The following is a 21,600-nucleotide window of genomic DNA, read 5'->3' as shown; positions in this document are numbered from 1 at the left end:
CTTCCCTGCCACCAATTGACCCTGGATAGAAAACCATGAAAAAATAATTTTTAAAAAACGAATTAGTAAAACAGATCCCTGTCTGTATTAGTCTATTCTCATGCTGCTAATAAGGACATACCCGAGACCGGGTAATTTCTAAAGCCAAGAGGTTTAATGGTTTCACAGTTCCACATGGCTGGAGAGACCTCACAATCACGGTGGAAGGCTGCCAGCAGCACAGTGGCTCACGCCAGTAATCCCAGCACTTTGGGAGGCCGAGGCAGGCAGATCACTTGAGGTCAGGAGTTTGAGACCAGCCTGGCCAACATGGTGAAACCCCGTTTCTACTAAAAATACAAAAGTTAGGCAGGCATGGTGACACCTGCCTGAAATCCCGGCTACTTGGGAGGTTGAGGCATAAGAATTGCTCGACCTGGGAGGCGGAGGTTGCAGCGAGCCGAGATCTCACCACTGCACTCCAGCCTGGACAACAGAGAGTGACCCCAACTCAAAAAGAAAAAAAAAATCATGGTGGAAGGTGAAAGAGGAACAAAGTCACATCTTACATGGTGGCAGGCAAGATAGCATGAGCAGGGGAACTCCCCTTTATAAACCATCAGATCTTGTGAGACTTATTTACTACCATGAGAACAGTATGGGGGAAACCACCCCATGATTCAATTATCTCCACCTGGCCCCGCCCTCGATACATGGGGATTATTACAATTCAAGGTGAGATTAGGGTGGGACACAGCCAAACCATATCACTGTCCGTGAAGGTGTATCCAGTGTAGGTAGAAGACACCCCACACGTATGAGACCATCACACACAGATCTATTGTCAAGTAAGGACCTGAGCTGAAGAGCCTGGAATGGTAGTGATGACGACTGGCATTTGGAAGCTGCTCCATGTGCTTCCCTCTCACCTAGACTTTCATGTATTATTTAATTTAATTTTTTTTTTTTTGAGATGGAGTCTCGCTCTGTTGCCCAGGCTGGAATGCAGTGGCACAATCTCCGCTCACACAACCTCTGCTTCCCGAGTTCAAGTGATTCTCCTGCCTCAACCTCCCGAGTACCTGGGACTACAGACCTGCATGACACCCAGCTAATTTTTGTATTCTTAGTAGAGACAGGGTTTTGCCCTGTCGGCTAGGCTGGTCTTTCTCCTGACCTCAGGTGATCCACCCACCTTAGCCTCCCAAGGTGCTGGGAATACAAGTGTGAGCCACTGTACCCAGCCTAATTTTAAAAATATTATTGTTGTTATTTACCTTCACAACCATCTCATGATGCAGACTTTACTCATCCCTGTGATGGGCAAAGAAATTGTAGCTCAGAGAGGTGGAGGGCCTTGTCCAAAGTCACACAGTGACTCAAGAGCAAAGCCAGGATCCCAAATTTTGTGTCCGTTTTACTAAGCCATACTTGTTCATACCACCAGGCATGGTTCTGTGATTCAGCAAACTGACCGAGAGGTCCCCTCAGAGCCCAGACTTCCAGTTCCACAGCGCAGAATACTCAGCCTCGACCTTTCCAAACTGTTCAAGTGAAATGCAGGGGGTACCCAGGGAAATGTCACAGTCCTGCCAGCCTCAGGTTTAGGTCAGGCATCTGGGCTGGCCCTCGGGATCCTCCGCCTCTGGAATTAGTGACATCCTGAGTTGACAGCCTTGCCTGCATCAGAGTCTGGTTCTCATGCCTACAGATCCACGTGAAGGTTAGCAACAAAGACTGAACTTCTCCAGTCTGATAATTACAAAGGAAAGTACTATTATGCCCTCTAGTTACAAAGAAAACAATTAGAAATCAAGGTAATTGCCCTGGCAGGAAAATGATGCTTAAAGTACCTTAATGGCAAGAATGTTTTTGTTTTTGTTTTTTTGAGATGGAGTTTCATGCTTGTCCCCCAGGCTGGAGTGCAATAGCACGAACTTGATCTCCACTCACTGCAACCTCCGCCTCCCGGGTTCAAGCGATTCTCCCACCTCAGCCTCCTGAGTAGCTGGGACTACAGGCACATGACACTACGCCCAACTAATTTTTGTATTTTTAGTAGAGACGGGGTTTCACCATGTTGGTCAGGCTGGTCTTGAACTCCTGACCTCAAGTGATCCACCTGCCTTGGCCTCCCAAAGCGCTGGGATTACAGGCCTGAGCCACCGTGCCCAGTTGCAAGAATGTTCTAAACTATAGACAACCACTTTTGTTATGCTCTGACCTCTTCATAAGAAGAACCCCCACCCCCAGAGGCATATTTCATAAGGCCTACTTTTCTACTGAAAGAAGGTGGCCACTTCTGCGCTGGCTCCTCAGCTTGGCTGGCAGGCTGAAGTCCCCTAAGGAGGCGCTCAGAACAAACGCTGTCACCCTCAGTGTGAAAATCCAACTCAGTTTCTCTGAGAACGGAACATCAATCTCCTCTGAGCTCTGCACGTGCATTCAAACTCACAGGTGACCCATTTACCCTGAACCTCTTTCAGTTAGCACTGATTTATACAGGTCTCTCAAGGGTAAGCCACAGTCATCTGTGTGGGTCACAGGTCATGACTAAATCCAAATTGTTCACACCTCCTGAAGAACAAGACCATCATTTTCCTATGTTGCTTTCTAGTGGCTCTTCCTTCTCCTAATGTGGATACCTGGGAACTGACTGTGCTCCCATTAGCAACTCCCCAACCCACGCCCCTTGGCCTTTACACTGCAGGGCCCCTGCTGAGGCAAGAGTCAGAAGACCACATCCTGCCCACGCCCAGCCCTCCTTCCTCGAGAAGGGCCCAGATCCTCTCCCAGCTGAGAGCTGTTAACCTCTCTTTGGTTTCTCCGAACTAAACAGAGCCCAGCTTGGCTGCTGGAAGCACATGCGCAGCCCCTTTCTCAGCCCTCTGCATTCCCTTTCCTTTTTCTTTTTTTCCTTTTTTGAGATGGAGTCTTGCTCTGTCACCCAGGCTGGAGTGCAATAGCGCAATCTTGGCTCACAGCAACCTCCACCTTCCAGATTCAAGCAATTCTCCTGCCTCAGCCTCCTGAGTAGCTGGGATTACAAGTGCGTGCCACCACACCCAGCTAATTTTTTTTTGTATTTTCAGTAGTGATGGAGTTTCACTGTGTTGGTTAGGCTGGTCTTGAACTCCCGACCTCAGGTGATCCACCCGCCTTGGCCTCCAAAGTGCTTGGATTACAGGCATGAGCCACCACACCCAGCCTCGTTTTTTGTTTTTTTTTTTTAACATAACCAAAGTACGATGATCACATCTAACAAATTAATGGTGGGTTGGAATTAAGTTTATTTAAATGAGTCAGTGCTCACCCTGTCTTACAGAGTTTGCGGAAGTAGAAAAGGGAATGCAGGCTGGGTGTGCTGGCTCATGCCTGTAATCCCAGCACTTTGGAGGCCAAGGCGGGCGGATCACCTGAGCTCGGGAGTTCAAGACCAGCCTGACCAACATGGTGAAACACCATCTTAAAAAAAAAAAAAAGGAATTCTGATATTTTATTTATTTATATTTTAGATATTTGAAATGCAACTTTATTGGCCGGGCACAGTGGCTCACGCCTGTAATCCCAGCACTTGGGAGGCCGAGGTGGGTGGATCACCTGAGGTGAAGAGTTCAAGACCAGCCTGGCCAACATGGTGAAACCCCATCTTTAAAAAAAAAAAAAAAGAAAGAAAGAAATACAACTTTATTCTGATTCTAAACGAAAAATATGGGAATGATTAGTAACCAAGAAGATTTCACCACCGAAGGTTGTGATGTGACTGTAGCAGTCTCATGTTTGAAACTCCAGGAATCAACTGCGCTCCTAAACAGCTAAATATGCAGGTCCAAACAAGGAAGGTATTTTTTAAACTGCCACGTTCACTCTGAAGCCCACTCATCTCCTTCAGCAGCCCACAGATGAAGCACATGTGATGCTTCGCTAGATAACAATGAGGCACACACGCTGCACCGCTGACGTCACAGGACAGCTGCCTATCAAACTAGACGTCTGACGCTGGGCTCCAGCTTCCTTCTCACAGGTCATCGTCCTCATCCGGGAGAGCAGTTGTCTGAGCAACCTCTAAGTCGTGCTCATCCTGCGCTGCCAAAGCTGGGCCCATGACAACCTCCGGTGGGGCAAGAGCAGGCATGGCAACAAATCCAAGCTAGGGTCTCCAGTGAGCTTCCCAGCAAGCCAGAGGAAGGGCTTTTCAAAGGTGCAGTTACTTTTGGCAGAAGTGTAATAGTACTGAAGATTCTTCTTTCGGTGGAAGACAATGGATTTTGCCTTCACTTTCCTGTCCTTAATGTCCACTTTGTTGCCACATAATATGACGGGGATGTTCTCACACAGATCTCCATGCCAGGTAGGCACATTCTTGTAAGTAGCTCTCGATGTCACACCAAACATTATGAGGGCACACTGGGCCTGCATATAATCGCCATCTCTCAGTCCACCAAATTCCCCCTGGTGGCTGTGTCCGTACATTGAACTTAATAGTCAGTCCTCTGCTGGTGTGGAACACTAGGGGATGAACCTCAGCACCCAAGCTGGCTACATACTTCTCAAATTCACCAGTCAAATGATGTCTCACGGATTTTTTTCCAGTACCACCATCACCAACCAATACAAGTCTGAACTGGATCTGGGGCTCTCCCTGCACAGCCATCACGGCATTCCTTCCAGAAGCATCCCTATACCCGTCCAACTCGGAATTCTGATCTTTTAAAGATACATCCAGACATGTTAACAAATGGGATGCTACGACCTGTGCAATGGGCTTCAGAATGATATAGATAGAGGAAGAATTTGGGGGCATAGAGATAAGACTGGCCATGAGCTGGTAACTGTGGCATCTGGGTGACAGGAATGTGCTGGCTCCTGAGAGTCTTCTGTTTACTTCTGTTTATTTTGTATAACGACAACAATTTTTTTTTTTTGGAGATGGAGTCTCGCTCTGTCGCCCAGGGCTAGAGTGTGCAGTGGTGTGATTTTGGCTCACTGCAACCTCTGCCTCCCAGGTTCAGGTGATTCTCCTGCCTCAGCCTCCCAAGTAGCTGGGGTTACAGGCGCGTGCCACCACACTTGGCTAATTTTTGTACTTTTAGTAGAGATGGGGGTTCACCATATTGGTCAGGCTGGTCTTGAACTCCTGACCTCATGATCCGCCCACCTCGGCCTCCCAAGTAGCTGGGGTTACAGGCGCGTGCCACCACACTTGGCTAATTTTTGTACTTTTAGTAGAGATGGGGTTTCACCATATTGGTCAGGCTGGTCTTGAACTCCTGACCTCATGATCCGCCCACCTCGGCCTCCCAAAGTGCTGGGATTACAGACGTGAGCCACCATGCCCACCCGCAATTTTTTTTTTGAGAGAGAGAAAAATGTGTCTGTGTGTCTCACTCTGTTGCCCAGGCTGGAGTGCAGCGGCATGACCTTGGCTCACTGCAACCTTTGCCTCCCAGGTCCAAGCAATTCTCCTGGCTCAGCCTCCAGAGTAGCTGAGATTACAGGCACGTGCCACCACGCCTGGCTAATTTTGTTGTTGTTGTTGTATTTTTGTGGAGACGGGATTTCACCATGTTGGCCAGGCTGACAATAACAGGTTAAAAAAAAATTTAAATCCCATCCCAGAGATTTCTTTGTACCATATTTAAGCCCAGCTGTTCTGAAGTTTTTACCTGCACCTCCGTCAATCAACACGTTTACACAGCAGCAGTTATATTCAAGGGGCTGCTAAAGCTGCAAAGAGCACCTGGCCCTGCCTGCAATAAGCCCTCTGCCTCTATCCCTGACCTGCAGAGTCCTGTCCTCTATTTTACCACAATCCCCCAAACCCTCATTTCCCAGACTGGGCACTGGTTTTCCTCTCTCCCAAAACCAAGATGGGCAGTCAGGGACTACCCTTCCTGGCCATGTGGAAGAGACTGAGTCCAGCTTCCTGTCCTGGCATCATGGAGGGGAAACATGGACTTCCTTGCTCCTCCTTCAATCTCACTGGAGGAAATGGCCCAGGTGTGAGTCAGGGCAGAGAGGAGTTTGAAGGGAGGAGAGTCTGACCATCTGCTTTTTGGAAGGTTTAGGTGAGGTCAACCCCTCCGTTCTGCAACCCGAAGACCATGACCTGAGGGCCAGGACACGTCCTGCTTTCCACTGGACCAGGAGTGTGGAGGGAAGCGCGGGCACTTCACGGGCTCCAGGCCTGAATGCCTGGACACTGCCAAATGCAAAGGACTCGAAAGTTCAAGAGCGCACAGGCAAGATGGCAACTAAAGACCCTGTGAACTAGCATAGATACATTTATTCATTCAAAAAGCCGTGTGGCTTTACTGGGAAAGCCTAAATTCACAGCCAACCAGGAAGGAATTTGCACCTTGAGCTGCTGAGTGATCGAGGAGCCATGGCTGCCCTCCTGGGTACCATTCAGTGTTCATTCCAGGGCCACGAGAGAAACAGAAGCCAATCCTTTCCATGAGCAATGCCCTTCACCACGATCAGTTTGTTGTTTTTAGAGACAGGGTCTTGCTCTGTCACCCAGGCTGCAGTGGCATGATCATGGCTCACTGTAGCCTTGACCTCCTGGGCTCAAGCGCTCCTCCCACCTCAGCCTCTAGAGTACGTAGGGCTACAGGCACATGCCACCATACCCAGCTTCTGTATTTTGGAGAGATGGGGTCTCGCTATGTTGCCCAGGCTGGTCTCCACTCCTGGCCTCCAGTTATCCTCCCTCCACAGACTCCCAAAATGCTGGGATTACAGGCATGAGCTGCCATGCCTGACTCCACTATCAGTTTTAATGACCAATAATTCACGCTCATATCCCATTTTCTCAGTTCGGGTGAGAACCATGAAGAGAAGATCTCTGATGAAAAAAGGGTATAGCACTCCTAATTTAGCCAAAAGCCGTTTTCTTAGGTAGAGAGAGGGGCTGCACCTAGGCCTAGAAGGCAGGGGCCAAACACTTAGATACAATGCACCTGATGAACAATAGGGCCCTGCACCATCACTTTTGTCTCCTCGGATCCCGCACATTAAATAAATATGTGAAGGAAAACCGAATTCAACCCCCCTCCAAGAAAAATATGGAATTTGGAAAAGGGGGAAGATAGCCAGCAGCAATAAGCAATCCAGGGAGTCGACAGAGCAGACTGTGCTCAAAGTGAGATGCTTGGAGGGCTGGCAGGAGCCCTGTGTGGAATGTTTATTATAAAAATGGGGAAGGCCAGGCGCGATAGCTCACACCTATAATCCCAGCACTTTGGGAAGCTGAGGTGGGCGGATCACTTGCAGTCAAGAGTTCAAGACCAGCTTGGCCAACATGGAGAAACCCCATCTCTACTACAAATACAAAATTAGCTGGGCGTGGTGGCGCATGCCTGTAATCCCAGCTACTCCGGAGGCTGAGGTAGAAGAATCGCTTGAACCTGGGAGGCGGAGGTTGCGGTGAGCCGAGATTGCGCCATTGCACTCCAGCCTAAGTGACTAGAGTGAAACTCCATGTCAAAAAATAAAAATTAAAAATTAAAAAAAAAGGGGGAAAGGTGGGGAGTGGTAGCTCACACCTGTAATCCCAGTACTTTGGGAGGCTGAGGTGGGCAGATCACTTGCGGTCAAGATCACAGCGTGGGAAACCGAGCGAGACTCTGTCTCAAAAATAAATGAAGAAAAATAAAAAATAAAAATGGGGGAGGGCCAGGTGGCTCACACCTGTAATCCTAGCATTTTAGGAGGCCGAGGCAGGAAAATTGCCTGAGCCCAGGAGTTTGAGACCAGCCTGAGCAACATGGTGAGGCCCTGTCTCTATATTAAAAAAATTAAATTAAATTAAAACAAATTAAAATTAAAATGGGGGTTCCTGGGTGGCATATGACCATCGGATCTGAATCTCAGTGGTCCTGCCCTAGGAGTTTGCAGTTTTAACATGCTCCCCAGGAAGACTTCATGTCCATCAGAGTAAGAGAGGTTATTCAGCGTTTTCTTTTATTGTGTTGTTTAATCCATACCAGTTAAATTTTCCCTCAATGGGTTCATAAGAGATCTCTGGCCGGGCGTGGTGGCTTACGCCTGTAATCCTAGCATTTGGGAGGCCGAGGTGGGTGGATCACTTGAGGTCAGGAGTTCAAGACCAGCCTGGCCGTCATGGTGAAACCCTATCTTTAAAAAAATATATATATATATCTCTTTATACCCTCTGACCAGCAGGGAGGATGGGGCTTCTCTCCTCCTCGGTACCAAGGAGTCTGCAGGTCAATAGCTTGAATGCACCTATATTTTCCCTTTGTCTGAGGAGGGCATACCCCTGTTCCCATCCAGCTTCTTAGGGAATGAGGACAGAGGCGGTGGCCACAGAAGAACCTGGATCAGTACCTGCAGGCATCCTCCAAGCACTAAGGAACGACTCCCCCAACAAGTAAGAAACACTGGGCTTCGGGAAGCATTCCTTCAAGCACAAAGAGAGGACTGCTGAGTGGACCAAGGCCACTTGTGTCCCCAGGCACACAGGCAGCAGGTTTCCTGAGAGCTGCTTCCAGAGCCAGAACAACTCCACACTCCCCGAGAATTTATTTCCACCTCAGTGGGATCACGGCCGACAGGAACAGGAGGAAAGTCTTCCAAGTCCTACCTTTTAGAGGATTTTCATTTTGAAGCAATAGGATGGCAGGATGTCCAGGTGTTCTTTAGGGTCAGCCTCTAGGGCCACCAGTCACCCAACCGCCTTCTCACATCCCTGCTCCCCACTCAACTGCCTGCCTTAGTTGCTCTAAGGGTAGAACCTGGGCTGCCTGGGATAATTCCAAGTGCTGGGCTGTGATATCAGAATAGAGTTATGACATCAATGGAGTGGGGTTGCAGGGTGGGGGAAGTGAGGACAGGGGAGGCCCTGAGAAGCTAGACTAGCCACCCAGAAGTGAAGGCCCAAGACAAAGGTGGCCAGCTCTGTATCGGCTTCTTTTTTTTTTTTGAGACGGAGTTTCGCTCTTGTTACCCAGGTTGGAGTGCAATGGCACGATCTCGGCTCACCGCAACCTCCACCTCCTGGGTTCAGGCAATTCTCCTGCCTCAGCCTCCTGAGTAGCTGGGATTACAGGCACACGCCACCATGCCCAGCTAATTTTTTGTATTTTTAGTAGAGACGGGGTTTCACCATGTTGACCAGGATGGTCTCGATCTCTTGACCTCGTGATCCACCCGCCTTGGCCTCCCAAAGTGCTGGGATTACAGTGTATCGGCTTCTTACAGCCTCCCAGAGGACTCTGGGAGGCTGACCTGAACATCTGAAAATGATTCACAGCTACTGAGAGATATGTTGCAAGCCAGCCAATCTGCTAGTGCTTTCCTAGACACTGATTTACGGAAAAGAAAGCGAACAAGCCATCTTCTAGCGCCCCCTTGTGTCAAGTAAAAGGACACTCTCTCGTTTCTGGCTTGGAGGTCTGCCTTTAGACCAGGGAGTTCGGAGCAGAGCCCCCAAGTGGGCTGGGTGTCAGGGCCTCCCAGGATAGGGTTAAATGTTGGTAGATAAAATGCAGGTTGCCCAGTTACATTTATATTTCAGATACACAATAAAATTTTAGTATAAAGACTGCCCAAATATTGAGACATCCTTATACTATAACATTATTTGTTTTGTATTTGAAGATCAAATTAAATCTGTGGGTTTCTTTCTTTTTTTGTGTGTCACTCTGTTGCCCAGGCTGGAGAGTAATGGCTCAATCTCGGCTCACTTCAACCTCCGCCTCCTGGGTTCAAGCAATTCTCCTGCCTCAGCCTCCCAAGTAGCTGGGATTAGAGGCATGCACCACCACACCTGGCTAATTTTTGCATTTTTAGTAGAAAGGGGTTTCACCATGTTGGCCAGGCTGATCTCGAACTCCTGACCTCAAGGGATCTGCCTGCCTCGGCCTCCCAAAGTGCTGAGATTAGAGGCTTGAGTCACTGCACCCGATCAACCTGTGTTTTTATTTGTTGAATCTGTCAATCCCACTCAAGGAGTTTTTGAAAAAAAATACAAGTACTCCCTGCTCCCAAAAGTCATTCTCATTCTGTTTTAGCAGCACAGAGGACTTGGGAACCTGTATCATTTTAAAGCTGCAAAAGTGACTATCAATAACTACAGCTTGCTTTAGCTAAGCATTTGCTAAGCCGTGTGCCAAGATCACTTTACAAATTATCTAAGCTAATCCTCACAGCACCTCTAAGAGTTCGTTCTATCATAAAACCTATTTTACAAAGGAGAGAAATGAGGCAAAAGACGGCAAGCAACTTGTCCAAGGTCACACCGTGGGTAAGTGTGGGAGCCATGATTTGAACCCAGGCAGGCTGGCTACAGCATCTCTGCTCCTACTGGCTTAGAAATCTTTGATGGAAAGGACCCTGGGAAGCACAGAATTGAAGCTTCTAGTGGACTAACAAACGGGGACTCTGAGGCTCTAGGAAACCCATGCTCAGACTAACTGCTAAGACACCATGCTGAGCGGGGCGCTGAGCCAAGGAGCAAACATCTGGCCCAGGCAGGAGGCTCCGGGAAGGCTTTCCTGACTGGCCTCTCCCTGGAGGGTAAACAGACTTAAGGAAAATAGGGTGTGGGAAGGGGCTGGATGCTAGGGAAGAGACTTTGCCAACAAGAGTTAAAGCATTCACACTGGCTGGCAGCAAGACGGTGTGCCAGTGAAGAGAGCAGAAGCTGGATGGGTCTAGAGGCCAAAAGGCAGCCAGAGAAGAGATACAAATCAAAATTGCATTTTATTTTATTTTATTTTTTATTTTTTGAGATAGAGTCTAACTCTGTCACCCAGGCTGGAGTGCAGTGGTATAATCTCGGCACACTGCAACCTCAGCTTCCCAGGTTCAAATGATTGTCTCCTGACTCAGCCTCCTGAGTAGCTGGGACTACAGGTGTATACCACCATGCCTGGCTAACTTTTGTATTTTTGGTAGAGATGGGGTTTCGCCACATCACCCAGGCTGGTCCTGAACTCCTGGGTTCAAGTGATCCACCTGCCTCAGCCTCCCAAACTTCTGGGATTACAGGTAAAAGTATTAGCTGTATGGTTTACATTTTGAGTAAAACCATAGCTGTATGGTTTACATTTTGAGTTAGTTTTTATGATAAATAAGAAGTATAAATCAAGATTCATTTTACTGCATATGGATGTCCAATTGTTCTAATACTAGTTGTTAACGACTATCTTTTCTCAATTAAATTGTTTCTGCACCTCTGTCAAAAGCCATCTGACCATATTTGTGTGGGCCCATTTTTGGACTCTCTATTCTGTTCCATTATTGTATGTGTCTATCTAATTAACCTGCATAGTATTTGCCAGCATCACACTGTTGTTTCCTTATGATAAGTCTTAAAATTGGGTAATCGCTCCAAGTTTATTCTTCTTTTTCAAAGTTGCTTTAGCTATTCGAATTTCTTTATCTTGTATTTAAATTTATAATAAGCTTGTCTATGCTGAGAAAATGTCCAGCTGGGATTTTTACTGAAATCGCATTAAATCTACTGATCAGTCAAAGGAGAACTGATGTCTTCATTCTCTTGAATCTTCTAATCCATGAGCATTGTATGTCACTCCATTTATTTTGGTCTTCTATGTATTTAACACTATTTATATAGACACTATATTTGTTTTGTTATAATTATAGCTAAATATTTCGTGGGGTCATTGTAAATGATTTTTTAAAATCCGCCATATTGCCCAGGCTGGTATCAAACTCCTGGGCTCAAGTGATCCACCCCCTTCGGCCTCCCAAACTGCTAGGATTATAGGTAAATGTAGGATAGTTGCATGGTTTACATTTAGAATTAATTTTTTCTTTTTTTTTTGAAATGGAGTCTCGCTCTGTTGCCCAGGCTGGAGTGCAATAGTGTGATCTTGGCTCACTGCAACATCCGCCTCCCAGGTTCAAGCGATTCTCCTGTCTCAGCCTCCCGAGTAGCTGGAATTATAGGCACGCGCCTGTATTTTTAGTAAAGATGGGGTTTCACCATGTTGGCCAGGTTGGTCTTCAACTCCTGTCCGCAGGTGATCCGCCCACCTCAGCCTACCAAAATGCTGGGATTACAGACGTGAGCCACCACACCCAGCCTTGGTTAATTTTTATATAAATATTTCTGTGCTAGTACACAGAAATATGATTGGCCTTTATGTAATGACCTTGTATCTTGTGACCTTGTTAAACTCACTTACTCTAAAAATATTTTTGTAGATTTCATGGGATTTTTCTATACAGCCATCATGTCACTTGCAAACAGGATAGGTTTGTTTCTTTCTTCCCAATCTGAGTGCCTTTGACTTCTTTTTTCTTGCTTTATAATACTGGCCAGGACTTCCAGTGTAAGGAAGAATATGAGTGAGGAACATGGACATCCTTGACTTTACTGATCCTAGGGGGAAAGTAAAGCGTTCTGTCTTCTAGCACTACTTATGATGTCAGTTTCTTGAAGATGTCCTTAATCAGGTGGAGGAATTTCCTAGTTTGCTGAGAGTTTTATTTTTTTTTTCCATGCATGATGCTATATTTTGTCAAATGCCTTTTTCTGTATCAATTGATATTATAATGTAGTTTTTCTTAGATTGTTAATATTGTGATTCCATCTATTGATTTTCTTTTTCTTTCTTTCTTTCTTTTTTTTTTTTTTTTTGAGATGGAGTTTCACTCTTGTTACCCAGGCTGGAGTGCAATGGTGCAATCTCGGCTCACTGCAACCTCTGCCTCCTGGGTTCAGGCAATTCTCCTGCCTCAGCCTCCTGAGTAGCTGGGATTACAGACATGCACCACCATGCCCAGCTAATTTTTTGTATTTTTAGTAGAGACGGGGTTTCACCATGTTGACCAGGATGGTCTCGATCTCTTGACCTCGTGATCCACCCACCTCGGCCTCCCAAAGTGCTGGGATTACAGGCGTGAGCCACTGTGCCCGGCCGATATTCTTTCTTTTTTTGAGACAGTCTTGCTCTGTTGCTTAGGCTGGAGTGCAGTGTTGCAATCTCGACTCACTGCAACCTCTACCCCCACAAAGGTTCAAGCAATTCTCCTGACTCAGCCTCCTAAGTAGCTGGGACTACAGGTGTGCACCACCATGCCTGGCTAATTTTTTTTTTTTTTTTTTTTTTTGAGACAGTCTTGCTCTGTTGCCAGGCACCAGGCTGGAGTGCAGTGGCAAAGTCTCGGCTCACTGCAACCTCTGCCTCCCACATTCAAGCAATTCTCCTGTCTCAGCCTCCCGAGTAGCTGGGACTACAGGCATGCGCCACCACGCCCAGCTAACTTTTTTGTATTTTTAGTAGAGACAGGGTTTTACCATGTTGGCCAGGCTGCTCTTGAACTCCTGACCTCAAGTGATCTGCCTGTCTTGGCCTCTCAAAGTGCTGGGATTACAGGTGTGAGCCACTGTGCCCAGCCCCATTTACTGATTTTCAAATATGGAACCTACCTTGCACTCCTAGCATGAAATCCACTTGATCATGGTGTATTATTCTATTGTACTGCTGGGTTCAAATTGTTAACACTTTGTTGAAGACGTTTTCATCTATGCTCATGAGAAATATTAGTCTGAAGTTTTCTTTTCTTGTACTATCTTTGTTCAGTTTGGTATCAGGGTATGCTGTCCTCATAAATCAGCTAGAGATTACTCACTTCTAGGCTGGGCGTGGTGGCTCAGGCCTGTAATCCCAGCACTTTGGGAGCCCAAGGCAAGAGGATCACCTGAGGTCAGGAGTTTGAGGCTAGCCTGGCCAACATGGTGAAACCCTGTCTCTACTAAAAATATGAAAAAAAAAAAAAAATAGTTGGGCATGGTAGCAGATGCCTATAATCCCAGCTATCTGGGAGGCTAAGGCAGGAGATTGCTTGAACCCAGGAAGTGGAGGTTGCAGTGAGCCAAGATCTTGCCACTATACTCCAGCCTGGGTGACAGAGTGAGACTCTATCTCAAAAAAAAAGAAAAAGAAAAAAATTACTCCTTTTCTGTTTTCTGGAAGAGATTTTGTGGAAATAGTGTTATTCTTTTTTCAAATATGTGATAAAATTTACTTGTGAAATCGTGTAGGCCTCAAGACTTTTTTTTTGAAGTCTTTTAAACTAATTTATTTAATAGTTTTATTTATAGGATTATTCAGGTTATGGATTTGATCTTGGGTTTTAGAATTTGACTTTTGAGGAACTGGTTCATTTCATCCAAGTTGTCAGATTTGTCAGCAGAGTTGTCTGTAGCATTTTATGTAGTATTTATCTATTTTATGTTCTTGTAGTTATTATCCTTTTATGTTTGTTTGTGCTTTCTATGTTTGTTTATGTTTTTGTAATTATCCTTTGTTTGTGCTTTTTATGTTTATGTTTTTGTAGTATTATCCTTTTATCTTTGTTTGTCCTTTTTATGTTTGTTTATGATTTTTTACAGTATCCTTTTATGTTTGTTTGTGCTATTGTTTATTTCATTCCTGATGTTGGCGATTTCATATTTTCATTTTAGCAGTCTATCAGCTGAGTTGGGTTAAGGCCACACATAGTGACCAGCCTTCTCTGGGTGGTGGTTTCACTGTTAGTTCCATTTTCAAAGCCTTTGCAGTACTATTTGTTTTTGTTTTTGAGACAGAGTCTTGCTCTATCACCCTGACTGGAGTGCAGTGGTGCGATCTTGGCTCACTGCAAGCTCTGCCTCCCAGGTTCAAGTGATTCTCCCGTCTAAGCCTCCGGAGTAGCTGGGATTACAGGTGTGCACCACCATGCCTGGCTAATTTCTCTGTATTTTTAGTAGAGATGAGGTTTCACCATGTTGGTCAGGCTGGTCTCGAACTCCTGTCCTCAAGTGATCCACCCACCTTAACCTCCCAAAGTGCCAGGTTACACCACTCCTGGCCCTTTGCAGTACGATCTGGATCTGTGTGTGTGCCAGCCAATGCCACAGGGACGTGGGTATTCACGTAGCTTTAAGTTCAGTTCTCAAAATCTTTTGTATGTTGTTTAGGATCAGATCCATCCATGTGCAGCATGGACATGAAGCCAGGAATTCATGAAAACGACATAATGGGGTCACTCTCCCAAGGTCCTCTCTCTGTGATCTGTTTTTTTCTGGCTCCCTTGGGCTCTCTGTTTCAGTCCTCTGGCTGTCCACTTCCCACCACTGCACCTGTATTGTCGGCTAAGGAGTAGGAAGAGTGAGAGACAAGTGCAACAGGGGTTCCCTCACCTCTGGGGACCAGAGCTCTTCCTACCGGCATGGATGGATTCCTCTGAGTTTTTGGCATCTGCAGGCCCCTTGTCGCCACTGCTATCATTGCCAGGAGACCCCTTCCTCCTTGAGCCTGAACTAGAGGGCTTCTCCAGGTGTTTTCTCTGTCTGCTCACTTCTGGGTCTCCCCCAAGTCCACTCCAGAAGATACTGGAGGGAAAAAATTGTAAACTCACCACCTGTTTGGTGTTACCTCAGAATCTGGTTTTCTCCAACCTACTTGGGGCTGCTTAATTTTCAGGGTGCTCAAATAGCTGCTCTGTGCATTCTGTCCACATTTTTAATTTAATTTTAAATTTTTTTTTTTAAGAGACAGAGTTTCACCATGTTGGCCAGGTTGGTCTTGATCTCCTGACCTCATGATCCACCCGCCTCAACCTCCCAAAGTGCTGGGATTACAGGTGTGGGACACCACATCTAGCTAATTTTTGTATTTTTAGTAGAGACAAAGTTTCACCATGTTGGCCAGGCTGGTCTCAAACTCCTGGCCTCAAGTGATCCGCCCACCTCGAACTTCCAAAGTGCTGGGATTACAGGCATGAGCCATGATGCCCAGCTCTGTACATGTTTTCTAGCTGCAGAGTGAAACCTTTTCACTGCATCCTATGTGGAACTGGAACCGAGCAGAGCTGCATTTTAAAAAGACTCCTTCTTGCTGTTGTTGGAGTCTAGAATCTGGGAGGCCAGGTAGTGAAACTGGGTTGGAAGCCAGGCAGATGGAGGGCAGCGGGCAGATGTGAAAGTGCTCAGGTCTGGCGCTGACGGGACCTGCTGACAAGCTGCAGGGAGGCGTGAGGGAGGGTAGGACTCAGGGTGACACCCAGATTCACTTCTTGGTCAACTGCCAGGTCTGGAAGGTGTCCTGAGATTTTGGCTAGGACAATTTCAAAGTAGCGAGTGGTGGGTCATATGCAGTAGGAAGAGGCCAGGAGAGAGCGATAAGGCCAGGCACGGTGGCTCACACCTGTAAACCCAGCACTTTGGGAGGCCAAGGCGGGTGGATCACCTGGGGTCAGGAGTTTGAGGCCAGCCTGGCCAACATGGTGGAACCCTGTCTCTACTAAAAATAAAAAAATTAGCCAGACATGGTGGCACACGCCTGTATACCCAGCTACTTGGGAGGCAGAAGCAGGAGATTCGCTTGAACCTGGGAGGCAGAGGTTGCAGTGAGCTGAGATCATGCCACTGCACTCCAGCCTGGGCGACAGAGCAAGACAGGAAAGAGAAGGAGGGGAGGGGAGGGGAGGGGAGGAAACTGATAAAACCAAGTCCCCCAGCAAGAGGTAGAAAATCACTCTTTGAAGTTGGGTACTGCTTCAAAGGAGAAAAATGTCTCTATTGGAATCATTAGGGATTCACATGGCAGGGGATGGAAGAGCGTGTGATGGTAGGGAGCTGAGGGGCTCAGGCTGTGGATCCGGTTTTGTTCTATGAATGACGAAGCAAGATCTTTTGCGGTGAGCCAGGAGGTAGCAGTGACAATTCACAGAGTAGCAAGGACTTCTAGAGCCACTGGGGGATGGGAGAAAGGTGGCAGGGGACCCACACGAAAGGGGACAGGTACTGATCAAGGATACCCTGGGTTTGAGGAGTGTGGTCTGCATGGCTGGGAGGGGTCACCACAGATCGTGGCTGCATGGCACGTGTACGCGTGCTCAGAGAAGGGCCCTATCACCCCTGCCTGAAGGTAGAAGGTGCAGAACTGACAGGTGATCACCAAAAGACCATCGACGTCACTGCTGTCAGCCGAGTAGCCACCACACTCCGGTGACTGCTGGGCAGTTTGTAACATGATTTGATTTATCCCTCTTGACAATCCTAAGAGGTCTTTATCACTACATCCACTTTATGGGTAAGGAGACAGAGGCACAGGGACTTAGCTTATAAGTGACACAGTCCAGATTCAGGCCGAACCTGTCTAGTGCCTGGACTGGCCCATGGTTAGACAGAGGACAAACAGGAATGAAGGAAGCCAGACAACAAGGAGAGAGAGAAAGAACTCACCCCAGCAGGAGTGAACCACAGGGCGAGGCCAAGTGAGAAAGGAAGAGAAAAAGGCAGCCACCTCCTGGAGGAGTCAGATCTGGAAGGGCACTGGCAGGGTAACTGCTGTGGTGGCCAGAAAAGGGCTTCTGACTTTAAGATTAGTGAGCCAGAGCCCACAGGGTCTGGAGGTGGCCACGTGGGGCAGAGGTGGATGGGGCCTAGTGAGGTCAGGCTGCGTGGGGACTGGCACTCCACGTTAAGGCATGGCTGAAGACGCGAGGGCATGCCGACCAGGGAAAAAGGCCCAGGGGTTGAGGACAAGCTCCATGGCCAAGGGCCCTGGGGGACCTGAGGGCTGAGATGGGTAGGGCGCAATCCTAGCAGAGGCACCAAGACACCGGGATTTAGAAGACTGAGTGGTCTGCGGAGGGGAACGCTGAGGAGTGACACAGTTGACCAGCCCCTGGGCCAGGTTTGCCTCGTGGAGGGTGGGGGATGCCTAAGTAAAAGTTCCTTTTCCTGGTTGGACTCTTCTCCCCAGAGGTCTCACATTCTGATGACCCTGCAGGGACTTTAAAAAGACAGATGAGCAAGCCAGCCCTGGCTGACTCAACATGCACTCAGAAGGGCCTCAATCCAGCCACCAGATGGCAGCTGGAAATGAGACAAAGCTTCCTGAAGTCAAAGAAGGCCTATACTTCAGAAGCTGCTTCAAGAGCCGATCACACAGTCCTGGGTTGCCTGATCAGAACGGCAGAAACCTCCATGCCCTTCCTCGTATGAATTTTTCTAATACAGTATAAGAAAGGAAGTAAGAATCTGAGAATCAGGACTGTCTTGAAAGGCTGCTTGGTCCTGTGGTGAGCTCTGGTCTCTCTGCTGATATGGAGCCCTGTCCATCTCCAGCCCAGCAGGGAAGACCCCTGATCTATGGCCCAGGACATCATCTGAGGTCCCAGCCATCAGCTGCCCAGAGTTCCGCACCCTCTCTGCTCTAAGCACCCTCTGGGTCTGGCATGCCCAGCGGGTGTAAAGCATAAGTGTTTAGTGGCCACAGCCTACACAGCCAGATGTTGTCCCCCAGCAGCCGAGAAGAGGCCCACGAGAGGAAACAAGTGAGCTGATCTTGGCTAGGGTGTTGGAGATGCATGTGCTGAAAGCCAAGAGGTCAGGAAGATAGGGTTCTATCAAGAAAGAGGGGAGGCTGCCCCGCAGGAAGGCTGGGTATATAGGAAGAAAGCAGGGGGTCAAGGATGGGGAGTTTTTTGTTGTTTGTTTTTTGTTTTTTGAGACAGTGTCTCAAAAAACTTCCTGCTGGAGTGCAGTGGCATGATCTCAACTCACTGCAACCTCTCCGCTTCACTAGTTCAAGTGATTCTCCTGCCTCAGCCTCCCGAGTAGCTGGGATTACAGGCAAGTACCACCACACTCGGCTGACTTTTGTATTTTTAGAAGAGAGGGGGTTTCACCATGTTGGTCAGGCTGGTCTCGAACTCCTGACCTCGTGACCTGCACGGACACTCTAGATGAGTTCCTAGAAAATCTGAAGTAACTGGAAGACCGTGAAAAGAGGAAGAAATGATCGACCCCCTGCAGCATCTACTTAACTTTGAGACATTCTCTATTGCTTCTTATTCCCACCCCATTTGATAAGGCCATTGGACTATGTAACCAACCTTGGTCAACCTCGTGACTCTAGATCCTACGACCCCCTCCCAGCTTGCAAACCTACAACCCCCTCTCATCTTGCAAAAAACCGCCCTAAACCATAACTTCTGAAACTTTCCACTGCTTACTGCAAACCTATAAAACCAACTCTTATCCCACTGTCCTTTGCTGACTCCCTTTTCGGACTCAGCCTGCCTGCACCTGGGTGAGTAAATAGCCATGTTGCTCACACAAAGCCTGTTTGGGGGGGGGGTCTCTTCATTCAGAGCATGCGTTTTAACACTTATGAGAACTTGAAATATGTGGGAAAAGTTTTTATTTCCCCCGAAGGGCTGACTGCAGGCAAATATGCCCTTCTCCTGGGGATAAGTCCAATAGCAACTGTTATCCAAACCCCTTTTCAAAGGGAGCCAAATAACCAGTGTTCAAACCATCAGATGCAAAATCCTTGAGGAAACCACATCGTTCTGCTCTGTGAGGGCTGCTGAGCAAAGATAGTTTGGCTTCCTGGGGTGGACAGGTGACTTCTACACTCTGGCCACTGAGACTGTCCAGCCCTCCCATCCACCTCCTTCCTGGCCAGATGGAGGCCCTAGTCCCAGATCCTGCCCAGGCCAATGCCCTCAGGTTCAAGGGAAGAAGCATGGAACTGACTCCATCAAGTTAACTTGAACCTCCCCTGGTGACTCCCAGGCTGGGGGATGCTGCAGTGTGGTTGCCCATGATGCCCAGGCCACAGAGAACCCCCATGGTCCCTAAACACATCTACCCTTTTGCTCCAACCACTCCCACTGCCTGGAGAGTCTTCTTTCCTGCCCTCCTTGCCTCCATCTTGATATTCTGAAGCTTCTCAGATCTCACTTTCCACCAGTAACAACCCACACCCACCCCCGACCTACACCACCCCAAGACACTGAGGGCCTCCTACCTTACACTGTGCTAATCCATATGCAAGTCTCCCTTCCAACCGCAGGGGTCTTGGTTCTCACCTCTGTGGGAGCTGCCACGCCCTACTCCTGAAGTTTAAGTTCATATAGGGTTATAAACTGAAAACAAAATTCTAGCCGCCCCCAATCATGTACATGGGCTCCTCCTTTCAGTCAAGGGCATTCCAAAGTTAATTTTAAAAATGCACAGTGGCTCACGCCTATAATCTCAGCACTTTGGGAGTCCGAGGTGGGTGGATCACCTGAGGTAGGGAGTTAGAGACCAGCCTGACCAACATGGTGAAACCCCATCTCTACTGAAAATACAAAATTAGCCAGGTGTGGTGGTGCATGCCTGTAATCCCAGCTACTTGAGGGGCTGAGGCAGGAGAATAACTTGAACCTGGGAGGCAGAGGTTGTGCTGAGCTGAGATGGTGCCATTCATTGCACTCTAGCCTGGGCAACAAGAGCAAAACTCCGTCTCAAAAAACGAACACAAACTTGCTAGGGCCATGATGAAAAGTGGAGGTTGAACATGCCTCATTGTACCCTCCTCCCTTTGGATCAGGCACAGTTGACCTGAATTAAACAGTAAATTAAACATTAAAGCAGAGATTTTAAAACTTTTTGTAGCAGGGCACGGTGGCTCATGCCTGTAATCCCAGCACTTTGGGAGGCTGAGGCAGGTGAATCACCTGAGGTCAGGAGTTCGAGACCAGCCTGACCAATATGGTGAAACCCCATCTTTAAAAAAATTAAATTAAATTAAATTAAAAAAAAAAAAAACACCTTTTTGTAGCAATGACACCAAGTTCCAGCCCAACTCTAGTATATTATCACAGGACAAATAGCAGGCCCTGAAAGAGATCAAAGTATTTTACCCTAAAGTACATTTCTTTGACATATTTTGAAATGGCCCTGCAAATCTGTCTCTTGGGAAGATCTACGTTCTCTAAAGAATTTCTTTCCTTTTCCAGGTCTTTTCTGTGATCCAGGAGAGAACAAAGAATGTGGCACCTTTTAAGTCTGGTGAGAACCGTTTATAATCTATTCTCTCTGAGGCCTGCTACCTGGAGGCTGTATCTGCATAATAAGAACCCTGGTCTCCAGGATCTCTTATCTTAATCCAGACACTCCCTTGTACGGATTCCAGGTCTTTAGATAAGCTCTTTCAATCAACTACCACTGGGAAAATCTTTGAATCCACTTATGACCTGGAAACCTCACCCATCCCTCCCACCTACCCACACTCCTGTCCCGCCTTTCTGGACTGAACGAAAGTACAGGTCATAGTACAGGTGTGAGCCACCTCACCTGGCCAGGGATTATTTTTATATGATAAAAATTATACTGTGGCCTAGGTTGGAGGCAGTAATCCTGTAATCCCAGCACTCTGGGAAACCGAGGTGGGTGGATCACTTGAGGTCAGGAGTTGGAGACCAGCCTGGCAAATATGGGGAAACCCTATCTCTACCAAAAATACAAAACTTAGCCAGGTGTGGTGGCAGGCGCGTGTACTACTCGGAAGCTACTCAGGAAGCTGAGGCAGGAGAATCACTCGAACCCAGGAGGCGGAGGTTGCAGTGAGCCAAGATCACACCAATGCACTCCAGCCTAGGTGACAGAGTGAGACTCTGTCTCAAAAAAAAAGAAAAAAAAGTGGCCTGGAAATAAGTATGCCTTTCTTCAGTTCATTTGAGGCAACTGGCAAGTTCAAGCCACAAATATAAAACTGGAAAACCCCAAAAGGTCAAATTTCAAGTGCATAGGCCGAGAATCACTACTGCAGTGAGCAGAGGTAGCTGGGTGCTGCTGAA

The 21,600-nt window shown here is 47.6% G+C and overlaps 1 protein-coding gene and 1 pseudogene across 2 annotated transcripts in view; both read right to left on the bottom strand.

Moving 5' to 3' along the window:
* The window catches only part of OSBP2 (oxysterol binding protein 2), a 199,717-nt gene that overhangs the window by 128,195 nt on the left and 49,922 nt on the right, over nt 1-21,600 (bottom strand). The gene's annotated exons all lie outside the window — the stretch shown is intronic.
* Nucleotides 3,998-4,633, bottom strand: LOC105730276 (GTP-binding nuclear protein Ran-like; annotated as a pseudogene).

Source organism: Aotus nancymaae, unplaced genomic scaffold (assembly GCF_030222135.1).
Source record: "Aotus nancymaae isolate 86718 unplaced genomic scaffold, 86718_ANA_hifiasm-v0.15.2.pri h1tg000076l, whole genome shotgun sequence".
In the NCBI taxonomy this organism is placed as follows: domain Eukaryota; kingdom Metazoa; phylum Chordata; class Mammalia; order Primates; family Aotidae; genus Aotus; species Aotus nancymaae.
The sequence above is the reverse complement of the archived record's forward strand: the minus strand, read 5'-3'. Positions and strand labels throughout refer to the sequence as shown.